The following is a 23,219-nucleotide window of genomic DNA, read 5'->3' on the forward strand; positions in this document are numbered from 1 at the left end:
AAGTCTAAGATCAAGGTGCCAACAAATTTCATGTCTGGTGAGGTCTCTCATACTGGCTTTCAGGTGATGTCTTCTTGCTGTGTCCTCATATGATGAAGAGAGAGGAAGGGAGGAAGGGAGGAAAAGAGGGAGAGAAGGAGGAAAAGAGATATCTTGTCTCTTCTTACAAGGATATTAATCCCATTGTGGGGGTTCCATAGTGACCTATTCTAAACCTAAATACCTCTCAAAGGCTCCAATTCCAAATGCTATCACATTAGTAGTTACAGTTTCAGCGTTTGAATTTGGGGGTAGGAGGTGCTATGGGTTGAATGTGTCCCCCAGATTTCATATGTTGGAAACTTAATCCTCAAATTCATACATTGATTGGGGGTAGGGCCTTTGGGAGGGCCTTTGGGAGGTAATTGGGATTGGATGACCTCCTCAGAGCGGGGCCCCCCATGATGGAACTGGAGGATTTATGAGGAGAGAAAGAGAAGACCTGAGCTCACACTCCTGCTCCTGCTCTCTTTGTCTTGTGATGTTGTCTGCCATACAGCAAGAAGACACTCACCAGATGTTGGTGCCAGGCTCTTGGACTACTCAGTCTCCAAAACCACAAGCCAGATAAACTCCTGTTCTTGATAAATTACATAGTCTGTAGTATTGTTTTGTTTTGTTTTTGAAACAGGGCCTCACTCTGTTGCCCAGACTGGAGTTCAGTAGCACAGTCATAGCTTACTGCAACCTCAGTCTCCTGGGCTCAAGCAATCTTCTCACCTCAGCCTCCCAGGTAGCTAAGACTACACATGTACACTACCATCCCTGGCTAACTTTTTAATTTTTTTCTTTTTCAGAGACAGGGTTTTGCTTTGCCCTGGCTAGTCTCAAGCTCCTGGCCTCAAGTGATCTGCCTACTGTGGCCTCATAAAGTACTGGCATTACAGGCATGAGTCACTGCACCTTGCCTAGTCTGAAGCATTCTGTTATAGCGATAGAAGATGGACTAAAAATGGGGATAACATAAACATTCAGTCCATAACAAGGATCTGCAGAATTGGAAGCATGTGAGTGAGAAATGAGTGCTATATGTTTATTTCAATTTTGGTAATTGAGATCTTAGGTGAAATACAAAGTTAAATGAGAAAATTTACTAGAATGTCTATAGCATTGTCCATTATCCGTAATAGTAAAAACCAAAAATAATTCAATGTCCATTGACAATAGCGTAGATGAATTAATTGTTGTACATCCATGCAGTAAGAATGAACACTCAACTATAAGGACAAAATAGGTAAATCTCTCAAGCATCATGTTGAGCAAGAGGAGCTAGACACAAAGAGTGCATTCTGTATGCTTCTTTTTATACAAAGTTCAAAACAGGCAGAACAAACCTATTGTGTAAGAGGAAGGGGACAGCGATTACCTCCAGAGAGAAGGGAGGGAACAGTGATTGGAAAGGGGCATGAGGGGAGTCAGGGAGTACTAGTAGAGTCCATTTCTTGTCGTGGCCAGTGGTGGCACGGGTGTGTGTAATTTATGATTATTTATTGAGCTGTATATTTATGATTTGTACATTTTTCTAAATGTTTATTTAAAATAACTCATATTTAGACTTCTCCTCTGAGAATCTCCTTAAAAGCATGACTTAATTTAGCTAAAGTCAGGAACTGGCAGTCTTCCTCTGAGTAATCAGAGGAAACTCTAGCATTTGGCATTTGTTTAACCATTTGGCATTGTTTAAGCCCATTCGTGATTGTTGTAGGTCCTGCAGCCTTACAGTGAGTCTGTCTGTCAATAGGTGTTTATTAAACACCATCCTATACCCCATTCTCATGGCCTTCAGGTTCAGTCAGCAGTTAGACAGCAACCTGGTCAAACAGCAGTGTGTAGAGCTTTCAGCTGCTAAAACCAGGGAAGTCATTCTAAGGTTGTCCCAGAGTCCCCTTCAGGGATCTTTCTCATCATGGACCTCTACCCTGAAATGGACTCTAGAGTAATGAAGTCCATTCCCCCTGGGGGAAGGGGAATAAAGCAAAATATCCAGAGGAGAGGCAGAGGCTAGAGAAAGAATCTTACAGGATTCCAGAGGAGAAAGACAAGTTACATGTAAGAAAAGAGATTCAGATTGGCATCAGATTTCTTATCTTGCCTAGAGACTAGAATATGGTAATTTAACAACTGTAGACTGTGAAGAGAAAAACCCTGTGGCCCAAGAATGCTGTTGTCAGCCAAGATATTATTCTGTGATTAATACAGAAGAAATATCCTTGAGAATTTGGGGTGTAATCACCCATACACCTAGAGCTGCCATATTGTACACACTTCAATAGCCAAACCCACGTTTACCCTGTATGACCAGAAACACCTGAGAGTCCACGAACCAAACAAAAACAGAATCAAAACAAACACCTCAATTTTGGGAATAGAAAAACAAAAGTAAGCAAGATTTGCCAAGGCTTATGTCTTTTCTCATTGGTCATGATAGAAATCTTAAAAAAGAAAAAGTAGAATTTTTACAAGCCATTTAATCTAGTCACAAGTCAGTAAAACTAGAAAAAAAAAATGAAGAGTAAGAAGGAAGCAAAAAAAAAAAAAAAAAAAAAAAAAAAAAAAAAAACCCTTACCTGTTATAAAAAATTAAGAAGCACACTCTTGGATCAAAGAGAAAACCAAAAGTGAAACTATAAATCATCTAGAAAGCAATAGAGAAGAGTATATCTTTGGTCAATTCTATGTGCATAGTAAAAGCTATTTATGATTTCCAATGCCCTCTTTTAAAAGAAAAAAGAAATCTAGAAATTGCTGTTGTATTTATCTCTTTAAAAGATGGAAAAGTATAGAAAAATAATCTAAAACAGAAAGAAGGAATTAAAAACAGTACAAACAAAAATTTTGAATGGATAAATAATTCCCAGTGTTGGTCTTTGAAAAGATCAACAAATGGTTCATATTAACCTGGTTTAAGAGGAACGAAGGAAAGAAGGAAGGAAGGAAAGAAGGAAGGAAGGAGGGAAGGAAGGAGGGAGGGAAGGAAGGGAGGGAGGGAGAGAGGGAGGGAGGGAGGGAAGGAAGGAAGGAAGGAAGGAAGGAAGGAAGGAAGGGAGGGAGGGAGGGAGGGAGGGAGGGAGGGAGGGAGGGAGGAAGGAAGGAAGGATCACAGGCAAAAAGCAATTAAAGAATTATAATACTTTGACAACAAATTTGAATCCCTAAGGGAAATGGGTGATTTTCAGTGAAATATGTATTAACAAAATTAACCAAGAAGCAGAAAAGTTGAATGGATGTATTACTGTAGTAGAGATAGGAAAGGTGAGTAAAAATCTACCACTAAAACATCACTGAGAACAAATATTTTTTTAATTTGTTTTATTTTTATTTTTCCATAGGTTATTGGGGTACAGGTGGTATTTGGTTACATAATTTCTTTAGCAGTGATTTGTGAGATTTTGGCACACCCATCACCCAAGCAGTATACACTGCACCATATTTGTTGTGTTTTATCCCTTGCCCTCCTACATCTTTCCCCCCCAAGTCTCCAAAGTCATTCTTATGTCTTTGTGTCCTCATAGCTTAGCTCCCACATATCGGTGAAAACATACAATGTATGGTTTTCCATTCCTGAGTTACTTCACTTAGAATAATAGTCCCTAATCTCATCCAGGTCGCTGCAAATGCCATTAATTCGTTTCTTTTTATGGCTGAGTAGTATTCCATCATATAAATATACCACAGTTTCTTTGTCCACTTGTTGATTGATGGGCATTTGATTTGGTTCCACAATTTTGCAATTGTGAATTGTGCTGCTATAAATATGTATGTGCAAGTATCTTTTTTGAATAATGACTTCTTTTTCTCTGGGTAGATACCCAGTAGTGGGATTGCTGGATCAAATGGTAGTTCTACTTTTAGTTCTTTAAGGAATCGCCACACTGTTTTCCATAGTGGTTGTACTGGTTTTCATTCCCACCAGCAGTGTAGAAGTGTTCCCTGTTCACTGCATCTGCATCAACATCTACTGTTTTTTGTTTGTTTGTTTGTGTTTGTTTTTTGATTATGGCCATTCATGCAGGATGTGGTGGTATTGCACCATGGTTTTGATTTGCGTTTCCCTGATCATTAGTGATGTTGAGCATTTTTAAATATGTTTGTTGGTCATTTGTATATCTTCTTTTGAGAATTGTCTTTTCATGTCTTTAGCCTGCTTTTGAAGAGATTGTTTTTTTCTTACTGATTTGTTTGGGTTTGTTGTAGATTCTGGATATCAGTCCTTTGTCAGATGTATAGATTATGAAGATTTTCTCCCACTCTTTGGGTTGTCTGTTTAATCTGCTGACTGTTCCTTTTGCCATGCAAAAGCTCTTCAGTTTAATTAAGTCCCAACTATTTATCTTTGCTTTTAGCTTTGCATTTGTTTTTAGATTTGCATTTGTTTTTGGGTTCTTGGTCATGAAATCCTTGCCTAAGCCAATGTATAGAAGGGTTTTTCCAATGTTATTTTCTAGAATTTTTATAGTTTCGGGTCTTAGATTTAAGTCCTTAATCCATCTTGAGTTGATTTTTGTATAAGGTGAGAGATGAGGATCCAGTTTCATTCCTCTACATGTGGCTAGCCAATTATCCCAGCACCATTTGTTGAAAACGGTGTTCTCAAACAAATGGATTAACATTGCATGCTCATAGATAGGAAGAATCAATATTGTGAAAATGGCCATACTGCCTAAGGTCATTTATAGATTCAATGCCATCCCCATTAAGCTACCAATTACTTTCTTCACAGAATTGGAAAAAACTACTTTAAAGTTCATGTGGAACCAAAGAAGAGCCCACATTGCCAAGACAATCCTAAGCCAAAAGAACAAAGCTGGAGGCATTACGCTACCTAACTTCAAACTATACTACAAGGCTCCAGTAACCAAAACAGCATGGTACTGATACCAAAACAGAGATATAGACCAATGGAACAGAACCAAGCCCTCAGAAATAATACCACACATCTACAACCATCTGATCTTTGACAAACCTGAAAAAAACAAGAAATGGGGAAAGGATTCCCTATTTAATAAATGGTGCTGGGAAAGCTGGCTAGCCATAAGTAGAAAGCTGAAACTGAATCCCTTCCTTACACCTTATACAAAAATTAATTCAAGGTGGATTAGAGACTTTAATGTTAGACCTAAAACCATAAAAACCCTGTAAGAAAACCTAGGCAATACCATTCAGGACATAGGCATGGACAAGGACTTCATGTCTAAAACACTAAAAGCAATGGCAACAAAAGCCAAAATTGACAAATCGGATCTAATTAAACTAAAGAGCTTCTGCACAGCAAAAGAAACTACCATCAGAGTGAACAGGCAACCTACAGAATGGGAGACAGTTTTTGCAAGCTACTCATCTGACAAAGGGCTAATATCCAGAATCTACAAAGAACTTAAACAAATTTACAAGAAAAACCAAACAACCACATCAAAAAGTGGGCAAAGGATATGAACAGACACTTCTCAAAAGAAGACATTTATGCAGCCCACAGACACATGAAAAAATGCTCATCATCACTGGCCATCAGAGAAATGCAAATCAAAACCACAATGAGATACCATCTCACACCAGTTAGAATGGTGATCATTAAAAAGTCAGGAAACAACAGGTGCTGGAGAGGATGTGGAGAAACAGGAACACTTTTACACTATTGATGGGACTATAAACTAGTTCAACCATTGTGGAAGACAGTGTGGTGATTCCTCAAGGATCTAGAACTAGAAATGTCATTTGACCCAGCCATCCCATTACTGGGGATATACCCAAAGGATTATAAATCATGCTGCTATAAAGACACATGAACACATATGTTTATTGCGGCACTATTCACAATATCAAAGACTTGGAATCAACCCAAATGCCCATCAATGACAGACTGGATTAAGAAAATGTGGCACATACACCATGGAATACTATGCAGCCATAAAAAAGGATGAGTTCATGTCCTTTGTAGGGACATGGATGCAGCTGGAAACCATCATTCTCAGCAAACTATCACAAGAACAGAAAACCAAACACCGCATGTTCTCACTCATAGGTGGGAATTGAACAGTGAGATCACTTTGACACAGGAAGGGGAACATCACACACTGGGGCCTGTTGTGGGGTGGGGGGAGAGGGGAGGGATAGCATTAGGAGATATACCTAATGTAAATGACGAGTTAATGGCTGCAGCACACCAACATGGCACATGTATACATATGTAACAAACCTGCACGTTGTGCACATGTACCCTAGAACATAAAGTATAATAAAAAAAAAAAAAAAAAGAAAGAAAAGAGTGTCCTTTCCCCACTTTTGTTTTTGTTTGCTTTGTCAAAGATCAGTTTACTCTAAGTATTTGGGCTTATTTCTGGGTTCTCTATTCTGTTCCATTGGTCTATGAACCTATTTTTATACCAGTACCATGCTATTTTGGTGACTATGGCCTTACAGATTTTGAAATCAGGTAGTGTGATGCCTCCAGATTTGTTCTTTTTGCTTAGTCTTGCTTTGGCTATGTGGGTGCTTTTTTGGTTCCATATGAATTTTAGAATTGTTTTTTCTAATTCTGTGAAGAATGCTGCTGGTATTTTGATGGGGATTGCATTGAATTTGTAGATTGCTTTTGGCAGCCTGATCATTTTCACAATATCGATTCTACCCATCCATGAGTATGGGATGTGTTTCCATTTGTGTCCTCTATGATTTCTTTCAGCAGTGTTTTGTAGTTTTCCTTGTAGAAGTCTTTTGACTCCTTGGTTGGGTATATTCCTATGTATTTTAGTTTTTTTGCAGTTGTAAAAGTGGTTGAGTTATTGATTTGATTCTCCACTTGGTCATTGTTGGTGTATAGAAGAGCTACTGATTTGTGTACAATAATCTTGTATCCAAAAACTTTATGAATTCTTTTATCAGTTCTAGGAGCTTTCTAGAGGAGTCTTTAGGGTTTTCAAGGTAAACAACGATATCATAAGCAAACAGTGACAGTTTGACTTCCTCTTTACCGATTTGGGTGCCTTTTATTTCTTTCTCTTGTCTGATTGCTCTGACTAGGACTTCCAGCACTATGTTGAAAAGGAGTGGTGAGAGTGGGATCCTTGTCTTGTTCCAGTCTCAGAGGGAATGTTTTCAACTTTTACCCATTCAGTGTTATGTTGGCTGTGGGTTTGTCATAGATGGCTTTTATTACATTGAGGTATGTCCCTTGTGTGCCAATTTTGTTGACAGTTTTACTCATAAAAGGATGCTGGATCTTGTATGCTTTTTCTGCATCTATTGAGATAATAATCATGTGATTTTTGTTTTTAATTCTGTTTTGGTGGTGTATTACATTTATTGATTTGCATATGTTAAACCGTCCCAGCATCCTTGGTATGTAACCACTTGATCATGGGGCATTATCTTTTTGATACATGGTTGGATTCATTTAGCTAGTATTTTGTTAAGGATTTTAGCATCTAGGTTTATCAAGGATATTGGTCTGTAGTTTTCTTTTTTGGTTACATCCTTTCCTGCTTTTGGTATTACGGTGATGCTGGCTTCATAGAATGAATTAGGGAGGGTTCCCTCTTTCTCTGTCTTGTGGAATAGTGTCAAAAGGATTGGTACCAATCTTCTTTGAATGTCTGGTAGAATTCTGCTGTGAATCTGTCTGGTCCTGGACTTCTTTTAGTTGGTAATTTTTAAATTACCATTTCAATCTTGCTGCTTGTTATTGGTCTGTTCGGTGTATCTAATTCTTCCTGATTTAAGCTAGGAGAGTTACATTTTTCCAGGAATTTACCCATCTCTTCTAGGTTTTCTAGTTTATGCATGTAAAGCTGTTCATAGTAGCCTTGAATGATCTTTTGTATTTCAGTGGTGTCAGTTGCAATATCTCCTGTTTCATTTCTTAGGTTATTTGGTTTTTCTCTCTTCTTTTCTTGGTTAATCTTGCTAACAGTCTATCAATTTTATTATCTTTTCAAATAATTAGTTTTTTGTTTCATTTATCTTTTGTATTTTTTTATTTGTTTAAATGTTTCAATTTCATTTACTTCTGCTCTGATATTGGTTATTTCCTTTCTTCTGCTGGGTTTGGGTTTGGTTTGTTCTTGTTTCCCTAGTTCCTTGAGGTGTGACCTCAGAATGTCAGTTTGTGCTCTTTCAGTCTTTCTGATGTAGGCATTTAGGGCTATGAATTTTCCTCTTAGCACTGCCTTGCTGTATCCCAGAAGTTTTGATAGGTCGTGTCATTATTGTCCTTCAGTTCAAAGAATTTTTAAATTTCCATCTTGATTTTGTTTTTGGTCTAATGTTCATTCAGGAGCAGGTTATTTAATTTCCATGTATTTGCATGGTTTTGAAGATTTCTTTTGGAGTTGATTTCCAGTTTTATTCCACTGTGGTCTGAGAGAGAGTGCTTGATATAATTTCAATTTTCTTAAATTTATCGAGGCTTGTTTTGTGGTCTATCACACAGTCTATCTTGGAGGAAGTTCCATGCACTGTTGAATAGAATGTGTATTCTGCGGTTGTTGGATGAAATGTTCTATATATATCTGTTAAGTCCATTTGTTCCAAGGTATAGTTTAAATCCATTGTTACTTTGTTGACTTTCTGTCTTGATGACCTGTCTAGTGCTGTCGGTGGAATATTGAAGTCCCCCACTATTACTGAGTTGCTGTCTACATCATTTCTTAGGTCTATTAGTAATTGTTTTATAAATTTGGGAGCTCCAGTGTTAGGTGTATATATGTTTAGGATTGTGATATTTTCCTGTTGGATAAGGCCTTTTACCATATAAAATGCCCTTTTTTGTCTCTTTTAACTGCTGTTCCTTTAAAGTTTGTTTTGTCTGATATAAGAATAGCTACCCCTACTCGCTTTTGGTGTCCATTTGCATGAAATGCCGTTTTCCATCCTTTTACTTTAAGTTTATGTGAGTCCTTATGTGTTAGGTGAGTCTTCTGAAGGCAGCAGATAGTTCATTGGTGAGTTCTTATCTATTCTGCATTTCTGTATCTTTTAAGTGAAGCATTTAAGCCATTTACATTCAATGTTAGTACTGAGATGTGAGGTACCATTGCATTCATTGTGCTATTTGTTTCCTGTGTACCTTGGATTTTCTTTTTGCTTTTTAACTTGTATTTTTGTTTTATAGGTCCTGTGTGATTTATGTTTTAAAGGGGTTCAAGAACAAATGGTTTTAGAATTTGGTTTTACCCACACTTTAAAGAACAAATAATTACAAACTATAGAAAAAATTTTCCTGATTTATTTTATATAGCTAAGACCAAAACATGATATAGTATAAAAGGAAAAATATGGCCTAATTGCATTTATGAATATGAAAATAAAAATTCTGATAGAATATCCAAATAAAATACAGTAATGCATCAAAAGAAATACACTATGACCAAGGAACCTTCTTTTTTTTTTTTTGAGATGGAGTCTCACTCTGTCACCCAGGCTGGAGGGCAGTGGTGCAATCTCAGCTCACTGCAAGCCCTGCCTCCTGGGTTCACGCCATTCTCCTGCCTCAGCCTCCTGAGTAGCTGGGACTACAGGCGCCCACCACCATGCCTGGCTAATTTTTTGTATTTTTAGTAGAGACGGGGTTTCACTGCGTTAGCCAGGATGGTCTCGATCTCCTGACCTTGTGATCTGCCCACCTTGGCCTCCCAAAGTAATGGGATTACAGGCATGAGCCACCGCACCCGGCCAGAACTTTTATTCTAGAAATGCCAGGGTGGTCTGAGTATCAGGAAATCAATATAAAATTGATTGTGACAACAGATTAAAATAGAAAATCCATGTGGTTGAAAGAGATCAAATGAAATAATGAAATCCACAGGCAGACAGCCCGGGCGGCGCCTTGAGCCTAGCTAAAAGTTGACCCTAAAGGCAGACAGCCTGGGTGGCGCCTTGAGCCTAGTTAACAAGTTGACCCCGGACCCAACCGATAATGTTATCTATAGATTTCAGATGTTGTATAGACAAGCATTGTGAAAGTCCCTGTCTTGTTCTTTTTCTGTTCTAAATTACTAGTGCTTGCCATATATCTCTCAAAATTCCTGAGCCCAGTATAAACATATCCCTCCATATATCTCTCAACTTACTGGGCTCATCCCACTACATGTCTCCCCACCATATATCTCTCAATTCAAAGACTACCATATATCTCAACTTTAGAAAGACACCACCTGGAAAGTCCCCGATAAGAGCACAGTCGTTTGTGAGAGCGCGGGAACCAATAAAAAAACTGTTAAATGTATAGACTTAAAATGTTAACCAATTGTAATGCTGTAACCTAGAGAATTCCCTCGTTCCTCTGCAACTTTACAAGTCCTGTTTACATTAGGCTATAAAAGGCAAGCGCACGCATTGTTCAGGGCCCTCTTGTATGTTGTAAAACGGAGGGACCAAGTTCGAACTTGCATTAAAGATCCGTGCCGCTTGGCTTTGACTCTGGTCTCTGGTGGTCTTCTTCAGGGAATAAAAGGTCTGGGCATAACATGGTCTCATTTATAGGTATTGAAAAAGCACTTAATAATGTTCAGTAGCCATTTTTCAAAAGAATTCTAAACAAGATAAGAATAAGTATCAACTGAAATATGTTATAAGCTGATGACAAAGTTTCATTGGCCAATATCACCCTGAATAGCAAATGGCCAAACCATTTCAATTATTATCAGAAACTAAGCAAGAATGTCAGCTCTGCCATTTTTCTTGAGAAGTGTCTTTCTTGGAAGCATTAGCAAATGCAATTAGACAAAAAAGTAAAACAGTTGACATAACTATTATTAAAAAATTTTTCTTGCTAATGATATAATTTTATGTCAAGAAAAGCAATTTAGCAAAATGACTAGATGTAAGATAAATATACAAAAATCAATAGTTTTTCTTTATGCTATTTTTCACATAGAGGAAAAAGTGACTTAAAAATACTTTCATAATAGTGACAAAAACTATTGGACTATTGGTGTAAAATTTATGTAAAGAAATATAATAGTGAAAGCATACTATGTATATAAAGAAAACTTTTTAAATGTACTTGAAAGATATAAAATGAGTTTGGAATAAAATAAAAGGTATGGGCAGGCATGGTGGCTCATGCCTATAATCCTAGCACTTTGAGAGGCCAAAGTGGGGTGATTTCTTGAGTTCAGGAGTTCAAGACCAGCCTGGGCATCAGAGCAAGAGCCCATCCCTACCAAAAAAAAAAAAATGAGCCAGGTGTGATGGTGCATGCCTGCAGTCCCAGCTACTTGGGAGGCTGAGGCAGGAGGATCACTTAAGCCTGGGAGACTGAGGCTGCAGTGAGCTATGATTATGCCACTGCACTCCAGCCTGGGTAACAAAGTAAAACCCTGTCTCAAAAAAAAAAAAAAATCGTTAAAGAATAAAAGAAAAGTACATCTTTTTATGGATGAGAAGGCAATATTATAAAAATTAATTCTCTTCAAATTATTATGCATTGTGTAAAGTTAATGGAATTTCTGTTAGAATGTTGACAGAATTTTCTTCACCTTAAATATGAATAAAATTATCTTAAAGTTCATTTGGAAGAATAACAAAGAGGAAGTTGTAAACACAAAGGACTTGTTTATACCAACTATTCAAACATACTTAAAAGCTACTGTAATGAAATCAATTGTATTGGCATAAGAATAAGCAAATACAGTTGTCCCTCAATATCCACTAGGGAATAGTTCCAGGAACCTGAGGCTATTAAAACTCATGGATAATCAAGTCCTTGACATAAAATGGTAAGGCATTTATATATAACCTAAACACACCCTTCCTTATAATTTAAATAATCTCTAGATTACTTATAATAACTAATACAATATAAACATTATGTAAATAGTTGTTATATATTATATTGGTTTTTAAATTTGTATTATTTTTTACTTGTTACAGTGTTATTTTGTTTTTCAAATATTTTCAATGTGTGATTGGTTGAATGGAAGGCTGAGTGCAGATCCATTAAACAGAACACATGGTCTAGAAATAGACTTTAATTTGAAGTAAGAATTTAACGTATGACAAAGTCAGTATGTCAATGACCAGGAATTTTTTTTAAAAAGAAGATTCTCAAGTTGTTAACATGAGTTATCATTAGAAGATTGGGTAGGAAAAATAGGTCACACAGTCAAAATGGGAAAAAAGACAGGGAGGGATGAGAAAAAGTAAATATAACAATAATAGTAACAGCTAACACTGATTTAGCCCATACTAGGTCTCAGATGCTGTTTCTATATGTGTATAGCAAAGATACCAAAATCTGAGAAGGCTCAAGTCTCTTACATAAAATGATGAGGTGTTTGCATACAATCTACACACATCCTTCTGTACACTTTAAACAATCTCTAGATTACTCATCATACCTAATACAATGCCTACACGTAACTTCCTGTGAATTCAACATAGTACTCTGTATTGGTAAATTCAAGTTTTGGTTTTCCCCAAATATTTTCAATCTGAGGTTGGTTGAATTCACAGACGTTGAGCCCACAGATTCAGAGGGTTGACTGGATTCTCTCTACATGTACCCTGTATATTATGTACATATATATGCGCGCACACACACACACATATATATGTATTTTGTCTACATAGACACACATAGTATGTGAATATTCCCCCCTTCTCTCTGTAGGCATACATAAAAATTGATCTAATTCCTGTAGCAAACCAGTAGGATAGATACAGTTACTAACCCAATTTTGCCAGACGCTGTAACAGGAGCACAGAGAGCAAAGTTGCCTGGATTTGCGCAGTTAATGAGTGGTAGAGTAAGGATTCCAAACTAGGCTGTCTCATTCCAGAGTCTATGCTCTTAACTACTATAACACACTGCCTCCTAAAAAAGCAGGGGCTTGGGGAGGATTTGCATAAAAGACAGAAAGTATGATAAGGTCCCGTTCACTGGGGCATGACCCCGACAGTGAGTGCCTCCTTAAATTTTGTGCCTAGGTACCTTGCTTGCCCGCCCCAGACTCAGCTCTTCCATTTACATATGCATATGTGCAAAAGGAATTACCAAAAAAGATAGAACTAGATCTGTATCCATGCACCTGTAGAAATATGCATGATGTTGACAAAGGAAAAGGGCAAGTTATAGAATAATAATTGTATTTCAGTGAGAACAGATACATGCAACAAAATGTTAAATGAGGAGCTTTGTCACATACCTTCAAATGATAGATATCAGAGGTCAAGAACCAGTTAGATGACAAATTCACAAGGAGGATATTTTTTAAAATTATAGAACTCGTAGAAGGGGAATATGTGTTAAGTTATTTCTTTGGAGAAGGCTGCTGTCTCTGTTATATGAGTCCCACCTCCCCATTTCAAGGGGAGGACATTGAAAGTGACGCTTTGTCTTCATCACTCCTAAAGAAAGGCAGCTTCGACAGCCCTCAGGGAGCCGGAATATCTGCCCTTGGAGATAGAGAGGCACATTGGACTGGCCTGACAGACACCTGAGCAGATTGGCTGCATGGCACAGGGACAGGGAACACCATTCCCATCATATATTATGTAAGTAGTGCCTCTCTACTTGAGACCTTGGCCATCAGCCTGAAGGGGACATAGGAGAGAAAAAGAGACAGACAGAGAGAGAGAGAGGGGAGAGATCCTGAGTTGGGAAGTAACTGCATTCCCCTAGGACAAGGACAAGGGTACTTCAAGAAACCCAGGGATTTCTTGGGTTTGAAGTCTGCAAGGGGAATATTAGCCTGGAATTTTTGAAACAGGAATCCTGTCCAAGAGTATATTTCTGAACTGAGTGGTCCTTGTTGCAAACAATCTGTGTGATGGATGGCTAGCAAACCTACCTGAGGGGGAACCGGTAACAGCCAGCCCAGGAAAGAGGCCGTGGGGGTCACAGTCCAAGGCAGCAGGGAGGCCTCTGATGAACCTACAGACATGCATGAGAAAGAAGAAGCCACTGTAAACACCCCCCAGAGCAAGGGAGCACATAACTGTCTCACAACAGCACCAGCCAAGCTGAGAACTTTGCCCTCCTGACTCCCACCCTAGAAGGGTCAGTAGCAGCAGCTAGGAGTGGAGGGAAGAATGGAGGAGGAATGAGAAGAGATGCCATTGCCCCCTCCTTCTGAGGACAGACATCCCACCCACAGGCTGGAGGGAAGGCGGGGGTGGTAAATGGAATGAGTAGAAATCCGAATGTTGAATAAAAATGTATTAAATAGGATATTTTAATTTTTGAATAGAAGCTGAGTTTTTCTATGAAAAATGACTAAGACTTTCTATTTCTATGTGAAACAAGAACAGTCCTGCGGCCTGCTGGAGTCTCCATCCAGGCAGTAGTAGGGGACAAAATTCCTTCACTGAATACATTGGGAAGGGACGGTGGGATACTAAAATGAATACGCTTGGATCATATCCCATAGGTCATGCTTGCACAGCACATCAGTTGCACAAGCAGGACCCTGCCCTGTTCATCTCCCTAAAGATGTGCCTATGTCCATGTGTTGTGTGAACAAGGAGAGAGGTGGGCAGATATAGGAGAAGCTGGTAAATTCGGTTACCTTAGTGGGTGGTGGGGCAGGAGCACTTGAGAGCAGGGGGCTGGGTGTTGGTGGAGAGCTCCAAGTAGAGAGCAAAACGTGGGTGAGCTCTTCAGAAGACACACTGAAACCATGTCACAGTTATGCGCAGGTTCCCGTCAGTATTTCTGGAACTTCTGATAGCCCTAAAGGCTTGCAGGAGAGCCAGAGTCCTGACATTTGCCCAACAGGTCTCCAGTCTCTGTTGTCAGCCTCAGCCCAATACAAAGACTACTGGGCACACAGCCCTTGTCGGGTAGACTGAGATGATATCAGGTCATGGCCATATTGCACATCCAGCCTTCTGTCTGTGATCCCGGTAAGGGAGGACCAAAAAAGTCTCTAAATGTTCTCTTGTGCTCCTCAGCCCTTTGATTGCTAACACAGACAGCACTTTCCATGTTTTATTAAAATGTTGTGCTTTTATGTCTGTTTCTTAGAAACAGAAAGCAAATCCCTTAAGGTAAGGACTAATTCATATGCATCTTTGCATATTCAGTAGTTAGCTTGCAGGTACCAATAAATGTTATTTGTACTGGACTATACACATAAGGTTCCTTGTTGAAAGATTCTTAACTCACTCAGTGACAGACAACAGTGACGATCATTGTTTGTGGCTGAACTTTCCGGAACAAGTAACAAGAACATAGTGCTTTGCTCTTCCATGAAGTCAGAAAATCCCAGGGCCATGTGGGCATTTACCTAGTGCCTGTGCTGTTTATTTTGGGTTGTCTCTCTTTCCACTGGAATATAAGTCTGAGAACATTGCCTGATTTGTCTACCAGTATCCTCAGTACTCAGAATAGTGTATAACGGAGTTGAATGAATGAACAAAAGAAAGGATCCATTTTTTCAGGTGAATGATTTGTTCATTGCTAGCCCTGGTTACCAGGGTCTGTGTAAGGTGTTGGGGATTCAGGAAGAGATAAGAGGTAATCCAATCCATAGCCTCAAAAATCTCACCTTCTGGGGTAGGAAAAAAGAAGGGAGACAGACAGTTAAACAAATAATTCAAATAATTATGGAACTGCAAGTCTTCTGACAGTAGAGGCTTTAAGCAAGAGGGATGCAAGTATCTTTGTCTCCAGGGTGGCAGGGCGCACAGGATAGAAGAGGTTTCAGGTTGGCTGCAGCATAATGGCTGACTGGTAAGTCCTGCCTCATTTCCTCCAATTCTGTGCCCAGGGCCATGCGGATTTGGGGGCCTGCCCTAGACAGAGGTGGCAGCTCTGTGCTGTGATTTGAGGGTGCTACCAGAATCCAAAGCATCTCACTTCTGGACTGCCTCACAGCCACAGATTCCTGCCCTTCTTGCTCATGTCTGTGGTCAAGACAAGAAAACCCTGTTGAAATAGTCATTCCCACTGAGAAGGCAAATAGAACAGAGGCAAATTCTGCAGAACTGGAAGCCCAAACCAATCAACATGTTGGTAGTTTCTGAGGAAAGTGCAGTGCTAAAACTCTCAAATCCATAGCAGCACCATTCTCCTTATTCTTCTTTAGTCAAACAATAAAGGAACATATATTTATTTGTATATGTAATCCATATAGTTTAATCTTCATGCTTGGTTGATAGTTCCAGGCTAATATACCTGGAAATGATTTTCCTCCAAATTTTGAAAGCACTGCTTTACTGTCTTATAGCTCCTGGTGTTGTCATTGAGATTTCCAATTTCCAGTGTTTTGAATGTGGCCAAGTTGTCTCCTCCCATCCTGGAAATGTATAAGTTCTTCTGTCTCCAGTGTTTTGAAATGTGACACAAATACCCCTTGATGAGTGTCCACTTTCATTCATTTTGCTGGGCACTTGGTGGGCCCTTAGAATCCAAAATTTATATTTCCATCTCTCTTTTTCTCCATCTTCCATGATATTTTCACAAGTAGATCTTCCAGTATTTTAATTGAGTTTTTAATTTCTGCTACCATTTACTTTGGCTTGTTGTTTTAATTTTCAAGAGCTTTTTATTTCCTGAGTATTCCTTATTTTACTTTATTTTTTATTTTTTTGTTTTTTGAGAATCTTGTTTTTGCTTCAGTTTCAATATAGTCTCTACTATCTCTCAGGATATTAAAGATATTTTTTTGAAGATTTTTCCCACCCTGAAGTCTGTCTTTTTCAAGTTCTATGGTATTTGTTTCCTTGGTTTCACCCTTATTCATGTCTTATAATACAAGTTTTCCTTGGGCATCTGGTACTTGGCTGTGTGCTTGCATTTAAGAACGAGGACTACAAGTCTGATTGGAAACTTCGGGCATGTAGTGGGCATACCCTCAGTGGGTTCACTTCTTCCCTCCTGGGTGTTCTGGCAGAGTAATTTCATTAGGAAAGACACGTCCTTAGGAGGAAAAAACCTTTAGCGTTCTGCTGGCATTGAAGAGGGCAGGTATGTGACTGAACAAAAGGTTGCAAAAGGTTTGTAGGACTTTAATTGCTTCTTAATTGGTGCTTAACCAATATACCTTACATTAGCATCTCATGTTAACCATACTACCAGGAGTGCTTGGAATCGATTCTCAAACTTTTGGGGAACTCTTCAATCTATGCTGGGTTATTTTCTCAACCTCCTATTATTGGTTTAAGAATTAGCCTTTTCTAGATCAGTAAACCCTTTACCCATCATCCTTCCAGCTACCAAAATTTTGTTTCCATTGCCTTCTCTAAAGTACTCTCTCTCCTTTAAGAGAATTATGCTTATTTATAATTCCAGACTCTTACTTTCCAACTATAATTGAATGACCTCCTAAAGATGTCTATATCCCAGTCCCTAGAACCTGTGAATATGCAAGTTACACGGCAAAGGGAACTATGGTTGCAGATGGAATTAACTTTGCTAATCAACTCCCCTTAAAATAGGGAGATTATCCTGGGTTGTCCAAGTGGCCCCAGTGTAATCGCAAGGGGCCCAAAAAGTGGAAGAGAGAGGCAGAAGAGGGGGCCAGTGTGGTACAATGTAAGAAGGATTCAAGCTGCTCTTTGCTGGCTTTGAAGGTGGAGGAAGGGAGTCCACAAAGGATAGGAGCAGCCTTTAGAAGCTGGAAAATACAAGAAAAGGAATTCTACTCAGAGCCTCCAGAAACAAATGCAGCCCAGCTGACACCTTTAGGTTAATCCAGTAAGACCCACGTTGAACTTCTAACCCACAGAACTGTAAGAATAAATTTGGGTTGCTGGTGTTTGCACCACTGTTTGTGGTAATTTGTACAGAAGCAATAGCACAAAATAACACAAAACATGAAAAATTAATTTACCTTCCATCTGTAAATAGCCAGAAACTGAACACAATATATGGAATAACTGCTTTTAGATGTTGGCAATGGCAGCATAGGGCTGTGATCCTCAAAACCTGGTACACAAACAAAGTGAGCTCTGTAAGCGTCCCCGCTTTTTGTCTGGAGACAATTTATAGACTTCAGTGCACAGAATGAAACTCAACAGAACGCAGTCAATCTGAGTTTAGGGAGGCCAAGGAGACTAGAATTTCTAGGACTGAGTACTAGAGAGTTCAGGAGCTATACAGAGAAGAAGTCTAGGAATCAGCATGGGATCCCTTTTCGTGTTTTTAAGAATATCAATCTGCACATAGATAGGTTAAATCCCATTACACTCTGCCAAATCAACTTTTGGAGAAAAATAATTTCTGGGAAGCTGTAACTGAACAATTCTCAGAGCTCATACAGGAATCACACAGGCAAATCACCATCATTAAGTTCCTATAAGGAGGGAGACTTAAGAAGACACAAGACCCTGAAAATAAAATTCTTTAGTAGTGGGACTAAACTAGCCCTGGAATTAAAATTCTCTAGACCTACTCAAAAACAAAAACTTAAAATAAAACTCAAAATGATCAAATACTTTCTTACCTATGGGGTAGAACTAAGTCCAAAACCTTTAAAAGAATATTATACACAACAGCATAAAACTCATAGGCACAGCATTCAATAACAATAATAGACATGTGAAGAAGCAGGAATGTGTAATCCAAAATGAGGGGAAATGATCAGTCAATAGAAATAGATCCAGAAATAAAAGAAAGGATGGAAATAGCAAGACTAAACTTTGTTATTTATATGTTTTACATAAAAGGAAGTTTAAAAAAACCATAAACATATTGAAGACAGAAATTGAAGATGTTAAAAAGTAAAAACCAGATTTAATTTTTGGAGTTGAAAAATAGAGTGTCTGAAATAAAAAATTCACTGACAAAATTAACGGAAGATTAGATACTGTAGAAGAAAAGATTAGTGGACTTGAAGTAATAACAATAGAAAACCACCCAATGAAACATGCAGAGAAAAAAAAACTGAACGCAATGAACAAAACATCAGTGACACAGGAAAATTAGTATAACATACAAGTAATTCAAGTCCCATTCAGAGAGGAGTAGGAAGGAACAGAGAAAAATGCCAAAAAGAAATTCAAATTGATGAGTTATAAACCCACAGATTCAAGAAGAGCAAGAAAACTCAAGCAAGACAAACACAAAGAAAACCACACGGAGACACACCATAATCAAGTGGCTGAAAACCTGTGATAAAGGGAAAATGCTAAAACCAACCAGAGAAAAAAGACACATTATGTACTAAGCAATAAAGGTAAGAATGATTACAGACATTTTTGTCAAAACTTGTCCTAATCAGAAGATAATGAGAAAACATGCTTAGAGTGATTAAAGAAAATATTGTCAAATAGAATTTTCTTCTCAGAAAAAACTTGTAAAAGTGCAGGTGAAATAAAAACTTTTTCAGATGATAAACAAAATCTACACTATTTCTTTGCCAAAAGACTCACTACAAAAAAAAGTAAAAGGGTCTGTTGAAATGTAAAAGGAAGTTCTTCAAGCTGAAAAAAATATATATCAATGAAAATTTGGATCAACACAAAAAAGAGTAGGAAGGATGCCTTAAAAAGTGGCCTAAGAAAACATTGGAGGGTGGTAAATATGTTCAATATTTTGATTATGATGACGGATATAATCATACTATGATTTTTATTTTAAAAAGTAAAAATCAGAATACAAAATACAAAATTAGTGAGGCGTGGTGGCACATGCCTGTAGTCCCAGTTACTTGGGAGACTAAAGCAGGAGAATTACTTGAATCTGGGACATGGAGGTTGCAATGAGCCAAGATTGTGCCACTGAACTCCAGCCTGGGTGACAGAGTGAGACTCTGTCTCAGAAAAAAGAAAATAATAATAATAAGAAGAATACAAAACAACGAAACAACCAATTTAACAATGGGCAAAAGTTAAATAGACATTTTACAAAAGAGGATGTACAGGTGGCAAGTAAGCACATGAAAAATGTTCAACATCATCAATCATCAGAGAAATGATAATTAAAACCACAATAAGATGTCACTACACACCCACTAAAATGGCTGAAATTTAAGAGACTAGACTTACCAAGTGTCAGTGATGATGTGAAGCAATTGGAATTCTTGTTCACTGCTGGTACAACTGTTTGGGAAAGAATTGTGTTGTTTCTTTGAAAGTTATACATGCACTTACCATATGACCCAGCAATTCCACTTAAGTGAAGGAAAACTTATATTCACATAAACACTTGCACATAAATGCTTATCGTAGTCTTATTCATAAGAACCAAAAAAATTGGAGACAATGTAAGTGTCTAGCAACAAGTAAATAGATTAAACAAATTGTGGTCTATCCATAGTGTGATATACTATTCAGCATTAAAAAAGAAGAAACTGTTGATATATGCAACAACTTATGTGAATCTCAAAATATTATACTGAGCAAAAGATACTGTATGTTTCCTTTTTTATGAAATTATTGAAAACACAAAACTAATCTATAATGACAGAACACAAATTAATGGCTTCCTGGGAGCAGAGCTGTTAGTGGATTGCCTGTCAAGAGACATCAGGGAACTCTCTGGGTAATGGAATTGTGTGATATTTTGATTGTAATGGTGGTTACATCAATATACAAATTTATGAAAACTCATCAAACTTTGTCTGTAAAATGGGTGCATTTGATTGAATTCAAATTATACCTTAGTGAGGTTACAAAGGGATAAACTTAGGGTTTTTGTTTTTTTTTTTTTTAACTCTCTACTGTCTCTTTAGTCAGAGTTATGGAGGGAATGAAATTATATGTGTGTTTTTAATCTGTTATCTTGATTAACAAGTTTTTGGTAATTTTTGAAGCATCCCTGCAGGGCTTGGCTGCATGTCAGGTACTCGAGAACTTATATAACAGCTAATATTTTTATACTACTTCATAATTTACAAGGAATTTCACACATATCATATCTCATTTTATCTTAAAAAAATACCTCGAGAGATCTGGCAATGATTTCTTGGATACAACACCAAACCAAAGGAAACAAAAGTAAAAATAGAGAAATTGGACTACATCATATTAAAAACTTCTGTGCATCAAAGCGCACAATCAATAGAGTAAAAAGACAATCTATGGAATAGGAGAAAATATTTGCAAATCATATACCTGATAAGGGGTTAATATCCAGAATATACAAAACACACCTACAACACAACAACAGAAAAATAATCCAACTAAAAAACGAGCAAAGGACTTGAATTGACATTTCTCCAAATAAGTTATACAAATGGTTAATAAGCACACAAAAAGATGCTCTATATCACTAATAATTAGGACAATGTAAATCAAAGCCATAATGTTATCTCATACTCATTAAAATAGCTACTATTTTAAAAAAATAACAAAAAGTAGTGTTGGTAAAGACGTAGAGAAACTGGAACCCTTGTGTACTGTTGGTGGGAATGTAGATGGTGCATCCTCTTAAAACAATGTGGCAGTTTCTTTAAAAATTAAAAATAGAATCGCCACATGATCCAGACATTCCACTTCTGGGTATGTACGCAAAAGCATTGAAAGCAAGGACTCAAAGAGATATTTGCACACTCATGCTCATAACAGCATCATTCACAATAACCCAAAGGCCAAAGCAACCCAAGCGTACATGGACAAAGGGGTGGATAAACAAAAGGTGGATCATCCATACAATCAAATACTATCTAACTTTCAAAAAGGAGGATGTTCTCTCACAGGCCACAACATGGATGAACTTTCACTTACGCTAAGTGAAATAAACCAGTCACGAAAGGGCAAATACTGTACGATTCCACTTAGGTGAGGTTCCTAGAGGAGTCCGATTTCTAGAGATGGAAAGAAGTGGTTGCAGGAGCTAGGGTGGGGGAGAGATGGGGAGATGGTGCTGAATGGGTACAGGGTTTCAGTTTGGGAAGATAAAAAGAATTTTGTGGATGGATGGTGGTGACGGTCGCACCACATTGAGAATGTCCTTAACACTACTGAATTGTGCACTTAAAAAATGGTTAGTTTGGTCAATTCTACGTTATGTGTATTTTACTACAATTTTTAAAACACCATGAGAGGCAGATTTGTATCTTCATTGTACAAATGAAAAAAACTGTATGGTTTGGAGAGGTTAAACAACTTCCCGAACCTCTGGTACCAAACTGGTAGTGGGGCCTGAATATGAGCTGAGATCTTCTTACCATGGACTCTGTGTCATTTCCACTTCCTATCAAGTTGGCTTTTTTAAAAAAAGATTGATTAATTGATTGCAGAATGGCTGAGCTCTGACATACATTTCCCAGGCGTGCTAATCGCTGGCTTTCCCTTTCACTCTCTTCCTCCCACACTCTTCAAAATAGCCCTGAGTGAGCCCTTGGCACCCACTTGAAGAACACTCATGCAGTGATTCACTCTTCGTCAACTGCAAGGTGTCCTTCCAGGGGCCACAGACCACACTCAGGGCATCTGGATTAGAGGTCCTGAAACTAGGAGGCTGAATCTAACGGTGGGTCTGGCCAGGCTAGTGAAGGAGAGGAGGCTCCCAGCCAGGGCAGTTGCCCGTTTTCTCTGTTCCCTGGGTGCTGCATCTCGGTGGTTCTCTCTCCTTCCACGGATGTGCCGCAGGTGCCTTAGTAAAAGCCTTAAGAACTCGCCTCCTTGCCAGCGGGATTGTTCAGGTCCCAATTCAGAGCACCTCACCCTGTACCCCAGTGTCTAAATCCCATGCTGACCTCCCGCCCTTATGGGCAGTCCCACCTGCTTCCCAGCGTCACCCTGGATCTTTCCGATTCTGTTCTGCAGCCCCCACACTGTGCAAGCAGAGGCCAATCCCAGGTGCCCAGGCCTCTCACCCACACCCAAATGCTGACCAGGTCTGGCACACGCCGGTCCTTTCTTGCCTAGAGGGAAGAAGTCATCTCCTGGCTCCCGGCTGGCATTCCGGGAACAGCACCGGCTTTCCCTGTCCTCCTCTCCTGGGTTTTCCTGCCAGCATTTCCCACCTCGAGGATCTGAGAAAATGACAAGACACTTCTGCTCATAAAATGCTGAGGCCCTTTCTCCAGAACCCAGCCTCCCTTCCTGCATCTTCAGTGACATCCACAAAATGCCCCTCCCTGCTCTGTGTCAGCCTAGGACACACACACCAGACACACATACGTACAGGCACAGCCCCACACATTACATCCATACCACACACAACACACGCATAACCCCCACACAAATATACAATCCCCCCACACACATACATACACACACACCTCACACATACAGCCACACCCCATCCACACATAACTCATACATGCTAACTCCCCCCACGCTGCACACATATA

The sequence above is a fragment of the Rhinopithecus roxellana genome, chromosome 8 (assembly GCF_007565055.1).
Source record: "Rhinopithecus roxellana isolate Shanxi Qingling chromosome 8, ASM756505v1, whole genome shotgun sequence".
Classification (NCBI taxonomy): domain Eukaryota; kingdom Metazoa; phylum Chordata; class Mammalia; order Primates; family Cercopithecidae; genus Rhinopithecus; species Rhinopithecus roxellana.